Consider the following 10,824-nt stretch of genomic DNA (forward strand, 5'->3'; position numbering starts at 1 on the left):
TGTCTCTAAGGCCTAAAATGAAGCAATTACTATTTTCTGTTTTTAAAAAAGTAACAGAATCGGTATTAAGTGAAAGATGTCATGTTTAGAAGCTCAGTAGACATGAGATCCAAAAGTAACCCCAAAAGTTAGTCTTTCCATCAGTTAGCGCCTCTTCACATGGGGGGATAACACCCATCAGGCAAGGCTGTTGTAAAGAAGAGAGAGGCTGATGCAGAGTTGGTCATATAGGTAACGTACAGTGAGTGAGAGCTTGGCATGGGGTGTACTGGTCCCAAAATCATATTCTAACACCTCACATAGGATGCCATCCCACTCAACCCTGTTCTCCACACAGGGACAGTCACATGGAAGTTGGTGGAGAGCTCATACCCTTTCAAGGGACATTCTGGCTTTGCCTGGAAAAGCACCACTGTAGTGTTCTCAGACGGTGGCCTCAGAAATAGCTGGCCCTGCAGTACCCACTTCCACCTAAGACCTCCATCCCTGTGAAAATGAGTTCCTGTCTGCAGCCCTAAACATATGTCCTATGAAGTAGGGTAATGGATTTTAAAGAACCTCTACATATGCAAAGCATTGACCCAGTTTGTATAACATCAGAACATAGTGCCACCCCTTCTGGATGCAAGATCTCAGAGCTCCAACAAGACCTGAGAGTATGGTGTGATGACTGAGCTCTTTCACTTTGAATTTAGTTACCAGACACCAAAGATGGGGTTAATACAAACTCAGTAAATTTGTTGGTGATAAATTCCTGGCACAAATGCCACATACATTCCTGGGCCCAGGAATGCCAAAATGTTCAGGCAGTAAAGCAATGATGCAGTCAGTAATTAGGATACCAAACAATGCTAACATTGTACTTAATCAAATCCAGAAGTTCTACCTTATTTAGTCCTATTATAGCAATCAACTATTTGATTATTTCTATCTCAGGCTTAAACTCCCAGGCAAGTTATCCAGCTTACTACTGCCTAGACTTAAGATTCAAATGAATTTAGTATTGGCAGTCACTTTTACGGTTAGATAGTTTTCTTCACTTCTGATACTTAAGATTAAAGATATTAAATTACTGGGACGCCTGGGTGGCTCAGTTGGTTGGGCAGCTGCCTTCGGCTCAGGTCATGATCCCAGCGTCCTGGGATCGATTCCCACATCGGGCTCCTTGCTCGGCAGGGAGCCTGCTTCTCCCTCTGCCTCTGCCTGCCATTCTGTCTGTCTGTGCTCGCTTTCTCCCTCTCTCTCTCTCTCTGATAAATAAATAAAATCTTAAAAAAAAAGATATTAAATTACCGACTTCCTGGTTGTTACCAGGTCTTATAGTACATACCCTGTAATTATAGATACAGGTCAAAGATAGCCAAGTGAGAGCTAGTAGCAGCATATCGACTTTTACTTAATAATTTTAATGTCATGTACCAAACTCTGAATAAAATAAAATGCCAAAATGGTATTTGTTACACTAAAGTTTAACACATAAATGACAACGAGAATTTCTCATATTGTCTGTCCCCAAATTCTCTAATATAATTTTATTTCCTGATACTAAAGCATGCACTTTGTTCAATGGAAAGGCATGAGTGTGTTATTTTGGTCACTAGAGGGCAGGAAATTAAAGTACATTATTTCCAAAACCCTTTAAAGATACATGTCATATTTAGGGAATCTTAATGATTTTCTGAAAGGAGAAAATAATCTGCTAAATACATATTTTCCCAGCAAATAATTCATAAACACTCATAAATATAACAAATAATAAGCTCGATTATTTTTGTTTTAATCATTTTTATAGGAAAGAAATAAATATTTCTATTGGATAATAATCTCAAGAATGCACATTTCCCCTAACATAATGTCTTCTGTTTAATAGTTTTCATTTGATGTTAAAAAAAAAAAAAGTCCTTCCTTTCTGCTGTGACTATTCATATATTCAATGTGTTTCTTTTCTCAGAAGTTTATTTAATCTTGTTAAATGTTCATGGTTTATCTCCCCCTCCGATTTCCCCCAAGTCACTTCTGAGAGACTGTCAACTCTGAGAAACAAACTGAGGGTTTTGGAGGGGAGGAGAGTGGGGGGTTGGGTGAGCCTGGTGGTGGGTATGATGGAGGGCACGTATTGCATGGAGCACTGGGTGTGGTGCATAAACAATGAATTTTGGAACACACACACACACACAATTTAATTTAATTTAATTTAATTTTAAAAAAGAATATATACGAGGCGCCGCCGGGGCCACCCCAGCCGCCATGTTCCCCCCGCCCGCGAGCTCGCTCCCCCCGCCCCCTCCCCTCCTTAACTGGACTCCCGCCCCCTCCCTCTCCCCCCGCACCCCCCAACCCCCGAGGTCAGGCGGAGGCTCTGCCAATGCGGCCGCAGCAGCTCAATCTCCCCTTCCGGGGAAGCCGGGAACGGGGACTTTGGAAAATAAGTGGATCGGCGGACGGGTTAGGGTCCCTGCTCTCCACCTGCGCGAGGGCGAAGTGACCAGGACGAGCCAGGGGCTGCGGAGGTGGGGGGGCGGTGTCTCGCAAGCGGGAGGGAGCCCCGGCTGCGCCGTGCGACTCGCTCTTTGGCCCTCGGAGTGCGGCAGCGGACTGACGGACGGCGGGACGCGGGGACGCGGCAAACAAGGTCATTATCCGAGTGTTAGAGGTGATGGATCATCTTCATAGAGGGGAGTCAGTCGCTGCAATACTCCGTAACCGATCTCTAGTGGAAGAGGAGGACCAGCACATGAAATTGTCCCTTGGAAGCAGCGAAATGGGTCTCTCATCCCATCTGCGGTCTTCCAAGGCAGGGACCACACGCGTCTTTACCAGCAATACCCACAGTTCGGTGGTGTTACAGGGCTTTGACCAGCTTCGACTTGAAGGATTGCTTTGCGATGTGACCCTGATGCCTGGTGGCACAGATGACACCGTCCCTGTGCATAGAGTCATGATGGCCTCTGCTAGTGATTACTTCAAGGCAATGTTCACAGGTGGAATGAAAGAACAAGATTTAATGTGCATTAAGCTTCACGGTGTGAGCAAAGTCGACTTAAGGAAAATTATTGATTTCATTTATACTGCAAAGCTTTCTCTTAACATGGACAACCTTCAGGACACCCTCGAAGCTCCAGTTTTCTTCAGATTCTGCCGGTTTTGGACTTCTGCAAAGTATTTCTCATATCTGGGGTCACTTTAGACAATTGTGTCGAAGTTGGTCAGATTGCCAACACCTACAATCTGACAGAAGTGGATAAATATGTCAACAGTTTTGTCTTGAAGAATTTTCCCGCATTGCTGAGCACTGGGGAGTTCTTGAAGCTCCCTTTTGAGCATCTTGCCTTTGTGCTTTCCAGTAATAGCCTTAAGCACTGCACTGAACTTGAGCTCTTTAAGGCTACCTGTCGCTGGCTACGCCTAGAAGAGCCTCGGATGGACTTTGCTGCCAAATTAATGAAGAACATAGGATTTCCACTGATGACACCGCAGGAGCTCATCAATTATGTGCAAACCGTGGATTTCATGAGAACTGATAATACCTGTGTGAATCTCCTTTTGGAAGCCAGCAATTACCAAATGATGCCATACATGCAGCCAGTGATGCAGTCAGACAGGACTGCCATTCCCTCTGACACCACTCATTTGGTCACACTCGGAGTTCTGAGGCAGCAGCTGGTTGTCAGCAAGGAATTGCGCATGTATGATCAAAAGGCCCATGAATCGAAATCGTTAGCCCCCATGGATGCCCCACGGTACAAGCATGGCATTGCTGTCATTGGAAATTTCCTCTATGTCATCGGCGGACAGAGCAATTATGACACAAAAGGAAAAACAGCAGTCGATATGGTCTTCAGATTTGATCCTCGCTACAATAAATGGATGCAGGTTGCATCTTTAAATGAAAAGCGCACCTTTTTCCACCTAAGTGCCCTCAAAGGATATCTGTACGCAGTCGGTGGGCGAAATGCAGCTGGTGAACTGCCCACAGTGGAGTGTTACCATCCAAGAACAAATGAATGGACCTATGTTGCCAAAATGAGTGAACCCCACTAGGGCCATGCTGGAACTGTGTATGGAGGAGTCATTTATATTTCAGGGGGAATCACTCATGACACTTTCCAAAAGGAGCTCATGTGCTTTGACCCGGACACTGACAAATGGATCCAGAAGGCGCCGATGACCATGGTCAGAGTGTATGGTGGGCGAGAGGCTCTACGTCATTGGCGGCAATCACTTCCGAGGCACAAGTGATTATGATGATGTCCTAAGCTGTGAATACTACTCACCTATCCTTGACCAGTGGACCCCAATTGCTGCCATGTTAAGGGGGCAGAGCGATGTCGGGGTCGCGGTCTTTGAAAATAAGATCTACGTGGTTGGTGGGTATTCCTGGAATAATCGCTGTATGGTGGAGATAGTGCAGAAATATGACCCTGACAAAGATGAGTGGCATAAGGTGTTTGATCTCCCAGAGTCCCTTGGTGGCATCCGAGCTTGTACACTCACGGTGTTCCCTCCCCAAGAAACCACACCATCACCTTCTAGAGAGTCCACCTTTTCTGCACCTTAAGATCAACCCCGCCCCGCGACTAAGATGCTGTGTTCCTATCTTTGCAGCGTGTCATGAATTCTCTTCTTTTGCGCCCCCTTTAGTAGTGTATGTAAGGATTAGCCTCCAGTAATTGTTACAGATATTGGAAAAAAAAAAAAAAAGACAACATTGATGTTATTTGTGCTGTTTCTTTGGCTTAGGGTGTTTATAAAGTTGGTAACAAAACCATTCTGGAAATGTATCCCATTGAAGCTGATGTTTAACATATAAAAACAAAACAAAACAAAACACACACACACACAAAACCCACAAAAAAAAAAAAAAACCAACCCAAGATATTGTCTATAAAATGTTTCTTCAGTACTTTTTCGATGCTGTGTATTGGGTGTAAGGTATTTGTCATCTTACATTAGAAAGCCCAGCGAACCAACTCGAAGGTGGATTGTAGTAAGTGTACAACTGTGCTAACTCGGCTTCAAAGTAAAAAGTTTTCCTTTCATCTTTGACTGTGAGATGTCGAAGGGAGGCAGCTTGCTCTAACAGGAAACAATAGACAAAAGGTTGCCAACTCGCATGAGCTACCTCCCTCTTTTCATAAAGTATTTTTGACATATCTGTCAACCCACCTATCTGCGTGGGTGCATTGAAAACATAGGAAGTTTCTTAGACACACAGGAGAAATAATAACTGAAATTCACCAATATTAATAATAATAAAAAGAAACAGCATGACCCCTCTGCTTAGAAACAAGAGTTCGGGGTTTCTAAAGTGTGTATAAATACATACACACATGTACATTGAGCAGACACAAAATTTTAAAAATGGAATGTCACATCAAATAAACCTGAATGATCTTTTAAAATTTCTACCAAAAAGCAGCTTCCGTTAAAATGGGAATTCAGTAGCACACATGGAAAATCCTACTGAATTTAGGTGGACAAGGGCTAGAAATGTTGAGCAACTAAATTTGTCACTTGACCAAATTTTTCCTTCCGAAACTGTAATCTATGCCTTCTCATTTGCTGTTAAGGTAACTTGCATATTATCTGTGTTCTGTATACTCTCAATTCATAAGGTTATTTAGTACAAAGTGTAGCAGCCTCCCCTGGGGAGCTGCTTTTGCTCAGTGATTTCAACTTCCATGTTTTATCTCTTTTTGTTCAATAAAAAAGCATTTAATGTCAAAAAAATAAAAAATAAAAAAAATAAAAGAATATATACACATAGATATAGCATCAGCTAATTCAGATTCTTTAGAATATTTGGCATGAAGCCAATAAGAGTTTAATTCATATGAAAGAACAGGCCCATTAAGAATATTTATGTTATGGGACGCCTGGGTGGCTCAGTTGGTTAAGCAGCTGCCTTCGGCTCAGGTCATGATCCCAGCGTCCTGGGATCGAGTCCCACATCGGGCTCCTTGCTCAGCAGGGAGCCTGCTTCTCCCTCTGCCTCTGCCTGCCACTCTGTCTGCTTGTGCTCACTCTCTCTCCCTCTGATAAATAAATAAAATCTTTAAAAAAAAAAAAAAAGAATATTTATGTTATAATCAAACATAATTATAAGTAAAAATTAAACAAAATTAAAATAAATTATAATAATTATAATAAAAATTAAAAAATTAAAAATAATAAATAAATAAAAATGTAAAAATTAAAATAAATTATAAACAAAATTAAAATAAAGCTCAATTGTTTTAGCTTAATAATTTTAGTTGGAACTAGAATGTAAATAATGAAAAAAAAATATTTTTCATAATGGTCCTTTCCATGAAATTACTTGATTGTTTATTACTTTAAATGACTGTTTTTTTTTTTTTTGTAATGGATAATCCTAAGTTCATTTTATAATAATTTAAAATTTTAATTTCCAGCTAGTTCAATTTAATAAAATACAAAAAATGTGGAAAAAAATCTTGTTAAATGTTCAGTTTATGACTTAAATTTCAAATGATGGGACTCTGTTCATTGATTTCCAGTCATCTTCTGAACAGCCTTCTGGGTGCTCTTCCATTACTAGCACACCTGTCAATGCCTTTTTGCATGAGACCTCTACCTAAGTGCCCGGAAAGATGTTTATACACCTAACATTTCTGGAATTACCCACTAAATGAGCCAGACAGAGCTCAGTTCCTTCCTATATCCCTTGGATTCAAAACACAAAGCTAAAGTTAGAAATTGAAATAGCTAAACAAAACAAAGAAAAATGATCAAATCAGGAGTCCTGTGGACAGAGAACTCAAATCAGGTGATCTAAGGCTTTCTTTTCACTGATCATTTGTCTCAAACCTAGTGTGGTAGGCTGAAAAATTGTCTCTCAGAACCTATGAGTATATTTCCTTCCACTGTAAAGAGACTAGCAGAGATTATTAAGATTAAAAATCTTAAAATGGAGAGCTGCTTTGGATTATCCAGGTGGACCAGTCTAGTCCCATGAACTCAAATTCAGAAGAGGGAGGCAGAAGGAGGGAGTTCCAAAACATGAAATGGAAGGCAGAGGGGAGATAAGAAGTGTGAGAGGGGACTGACCATTGCTGGCTTTGTAGAAGAGACAGGACCACAGGCCAGCAGAACCTCAGTGCTCCTCAATTGAGAGCTAGAAGAAAATAAAGACCATGGAACAGAATTCTGCCAGTCACCTGAAATGAACAAGGAAATAGATTCTCCCTTAGAGTCTCCAGAAAGGAACACAGCCTTAAGAAACCTTTCGTTTAGCTCTGTGGAACCTGTTTTGGGCTTCTGATCTACAGAACTGTAAGGTAATTTATTTGTGTCATTTAGCTGCTACATTTGTGGGAATTTGTTAGGACAGCCCTAGGATGCATCAGGCCACTACTGATGGGATAGGAGAGTTGTCTCTTCCAGGTCCCATTCAATGCCTTCCTTAGTTTTGCATGGTGCTCTCAGATTCTAGAACATATCCCAAGTTTTTCAGCTCACCCACAACTCGGCTAAGTCTTTCTGCAGGAGATGGTGCCTGAGTCTTGTAGGAAAAGTTAGCCAAAAGAAAAGGGATTTGATCCAGGTGGGAGCCATTCATAAATTGTTAGGTAGAGTTCTAGACAAAGTTTAAGTTTGTGCTTCACTGGGGTCTATTCTTATAGCTATGAGGAAAAAAGATACACGGTAAATGAAATATTAGAATATTCATACAGAAGCCCAGGTAAGAAACGATCATGACATAAGACATTGTTAAGAAGGATGGCTGTTTGAAAATGAATCCAACAGTTACATAGCTCATGGAATCAGCAAAACTTAGTGACTGATTAGATATGGGCTTTGAGTGAGAGGTAGGGCCATGCCTAACTCCCAGAGACTGAGTAAATGATAGTGTTTCCAACAGAGATGAAAATATACAAAAGGAATGGGTGTTTAGTGGAAAGAAGGTAATGTGCTATTTTTGGCAAATGTTATGGAATTGGAGATGTCTTTGGTATCTCAAGGATAAGCTATCTAGCACTCAGCTGGACATTTGAGTCCAAAATTCAAGGGAGATGTCTATTTTAAAAGTATGAATATGGAAATAATCAATATATGGCAGCTAGGGAGTTGTGAAAATCATGAGTGGCAATGATTCCCAGAAAGATTATGTAGAATAAAAAGAAATAAGAACCTCAGGTTAAACCTTTGAGCACACAGTATTAGAACCATGGAGAGAAAAAATAACCTACAAAGAGACCAAGAAAGGAAAAGTCAGGGGTAGAGTAACCAAAGAAAAGAGAGAAAAGAGATTCCAGAAAAAGGAAATGGCTAGCAGTAAGGTGAGACCTACGACATGTCCTTGAATCCAGCATTTAGGAAGCCATTGGTGATGGCACTCATCGTAGCACAGGTGAAGTTGAAGCAAATTACAGAGAAATGAGGAGCATATAGCACATGATGAAATAAAGAGAGTGATATTTCTTCCTTCATAGGAAAACAACATTTTCATGTCTTACCAGGAAATGGTGTCTTGCCTGTTTCATTAAAACTAAAGTTTACTGAGCACCTGCTTAATGAAATACTGTGGTAAAGGGAACTATGGAGAAGACAAAGATAGGCCAAAGATGAAAATGTAGGGTTTCTATTAGAGAAATTATAATTAAAATACAAAATAATGTATAATTAAAAACAATAATTGGTCTTTATTGAACATGTTCAATGTGCTAGGCATTAATTTCATAAACTCATAATCTTTATAACCATTAATGGGTCGTGATTATGATCCTTGGTTTTTGTTTTGTTTTGTTTTGTTTTGTTTTGTTTTTCAGGTGAAGAAACTGAAGCACAGAAAAATTATGTAACTTGCCCAAGGTCACTCACTTAGTGAATATTCACATAAGAATTCAACTCTGGGCGATATGGCTTCAGAATGTGTGTACTTAACTCTTATGGACCACAACTAAGAGGAAATGTCGAACAAAATAAGAGTCAGGAAGAGAGGAAGCAGGAAGCCCTTCAGGGGTTCAGAAGAGAGTAACTTATGCTTGGAACCTGGAAGAAGTCCAGGAGGATGTGGGCATTTGGGTAAGCCTTAATGGACACATGAGGCATGCTGTGATGACAATGAGGGCAACAAAGCTAAAGAAGGTAGGGGATCAAAGGTCCAGAGGTGGAGATGTGTTGCATGTGGGATGCACAGTACAGAGGTGTGCCTGGTTTGGTGTAAAAAGACAAAAAAGAGCAGTATGGCTAAAAAGGTAGTGTGGCCAGAATGTAGAGGAAGCTAATTAGGCTTTTTAAAAATCATCCCTCCACCAAAAATCATCATCATCTTCAGATGATTTTGAAAATGGTTAGGAATATGAATGGTATTATATTTTTAGAGGGATTAATTCAGTAGCAGTGCTTAGGGAGAGCTAAAATATCATCTCTTTTTAATCCCCAAATTGTCTTAGAAGCTATTCAAGAATTTGTGTTATCCTTCTATGGCTGTGATAACAAAGTATGAAACTTAGTTTAAACAACATACATCTATTCTTTTATAGTTCTGGAGGCCATAAATCCAAAATGGGTTCCACTGGCCTGAAAGTGTTAACAAGGCCATGCTCCCTCTAGAAATCCTAGGGGAGAATCTGTTTCCTTTCTTTTTCCAGTTTCTAGTGCTGCATTTCTCACATTCTGTGACTTGTGGCCACTACCATCTTTAAGGCCAATAGTGTAGCATCTTGCTTCAGTGGTCACATTGCCTTCCTTCTTGGTGTTAAATCTCCCTAAGATGTTATGCCTTCTTCTTGTAAGAATACTTGTGATTACATTTAGGGCCCACCTGGATAATCCAGGATCATCTTCTCCTAGAATACTTAGTTTAATCACATCTGTGATGTTCTTTTTTGCCTTAAGAGGTAACACTCACAGGTTCTAGAGATTAAGACTTGGATATCTTTGGAGGCCATTATCCAGACTAGAACAACATCCTTTAGAAAAACAATTCCAAATCCTTTGGCCAATTTTTCATTCTTGTCCTCGAGTGATTGAATGGTGACAAAAACATAATCATTCAATTGGAAGATTGGTCTGGAATTGGCAGTGGGATATGGAGAATATGCCAATCCCTCTATCCACCCCTGTGGTGTTGAAGGAAGGAAAGAAGGAGAGAGATACTAAAACACCATTTGACCAAGAGATTAGTGAGATGCCCACTACAGTTCATGTGGGAAAAGTGTGTGATTTACTTACAAAAGATGTATTCTTTTCATGGAATGGTGGATGAGACCAGCATACAGGTATACTGGAGTAGACACTGCCATCACTTAGGATCAACCTGGCTGAAAACATGGAGTATGAGAGGAAAAATCAGTGAGGAAGAGCTAATACTAGGGCATGAGTCAGTTATAAGGACCAAGTGCAGAGCCCCTAGTTACAGCTGAGGTACATGGAAAGGAGAGGAGCCCTAAGCTGAAGGAAGTCCTGAAAACTCGGATGCAATGAAGAATGGATTTACAAAGGAGAGGTTGGTTCAGCCTCTGTCATAATGATCAGCAATTCTGAATGTAAAATAACTAGTTCCTGAAATTTTACAACATCATTGGCTCATCTTTTGCTCTATTATAGTTTTCTGCAAAATTTGGATTTTTATCTTCTTTTTATATTGTTCTATGCAACATAAGTACACAATGTATAAAAATCAAATAGGCAAATAATTGTATTAAGGAATGATTATTAGTGAAAAAGTACTGCTAAAGGAGATCAAACATTTGGGAATTGAATTACAATGATCTTCCATAAGGCATTCATTTCATCTGGGCCAGAATAAAAACTGGAAATAAAATAGTGGCTTTTTATAAATACACGATTAAAAATCTG

General features: G+C 40.3%; 1 pseudogene across 1 annotated transcript; it reads left to right on the forward strand.

The window, feature by feature from the left end:
• Positions 1 to 2,363: 2,363 nt before the first annotated feature.
• On the forward strand, positions 2,364 to 4,830 carry LOC309857229 (kelch-like protein 13 pseudogene; annotated as a pseudogene). The gene has a single exon. The product of its transcript is annotated as a kelch-like protein 13 pseudogene (transcript).
• The last annotated feature ends 5,994 nt before the right edge of the window (positions 4,831 to 10,824 follow it).

The sequence above is a fragment of the Mustela nivalis genome (genome assembly GCF_964662115.1).
Source record: "Mustela nivalis genome assembly, contig: HAP1_SCAFFOLD_508, whole genome shotgun sequence".
Classification (NCBI taxonomy): Eukaryota; Metazoa; Chordata; class Mammalia; order Carnivora; family Mustelidae; genus Mustela; species Mustela nivalis.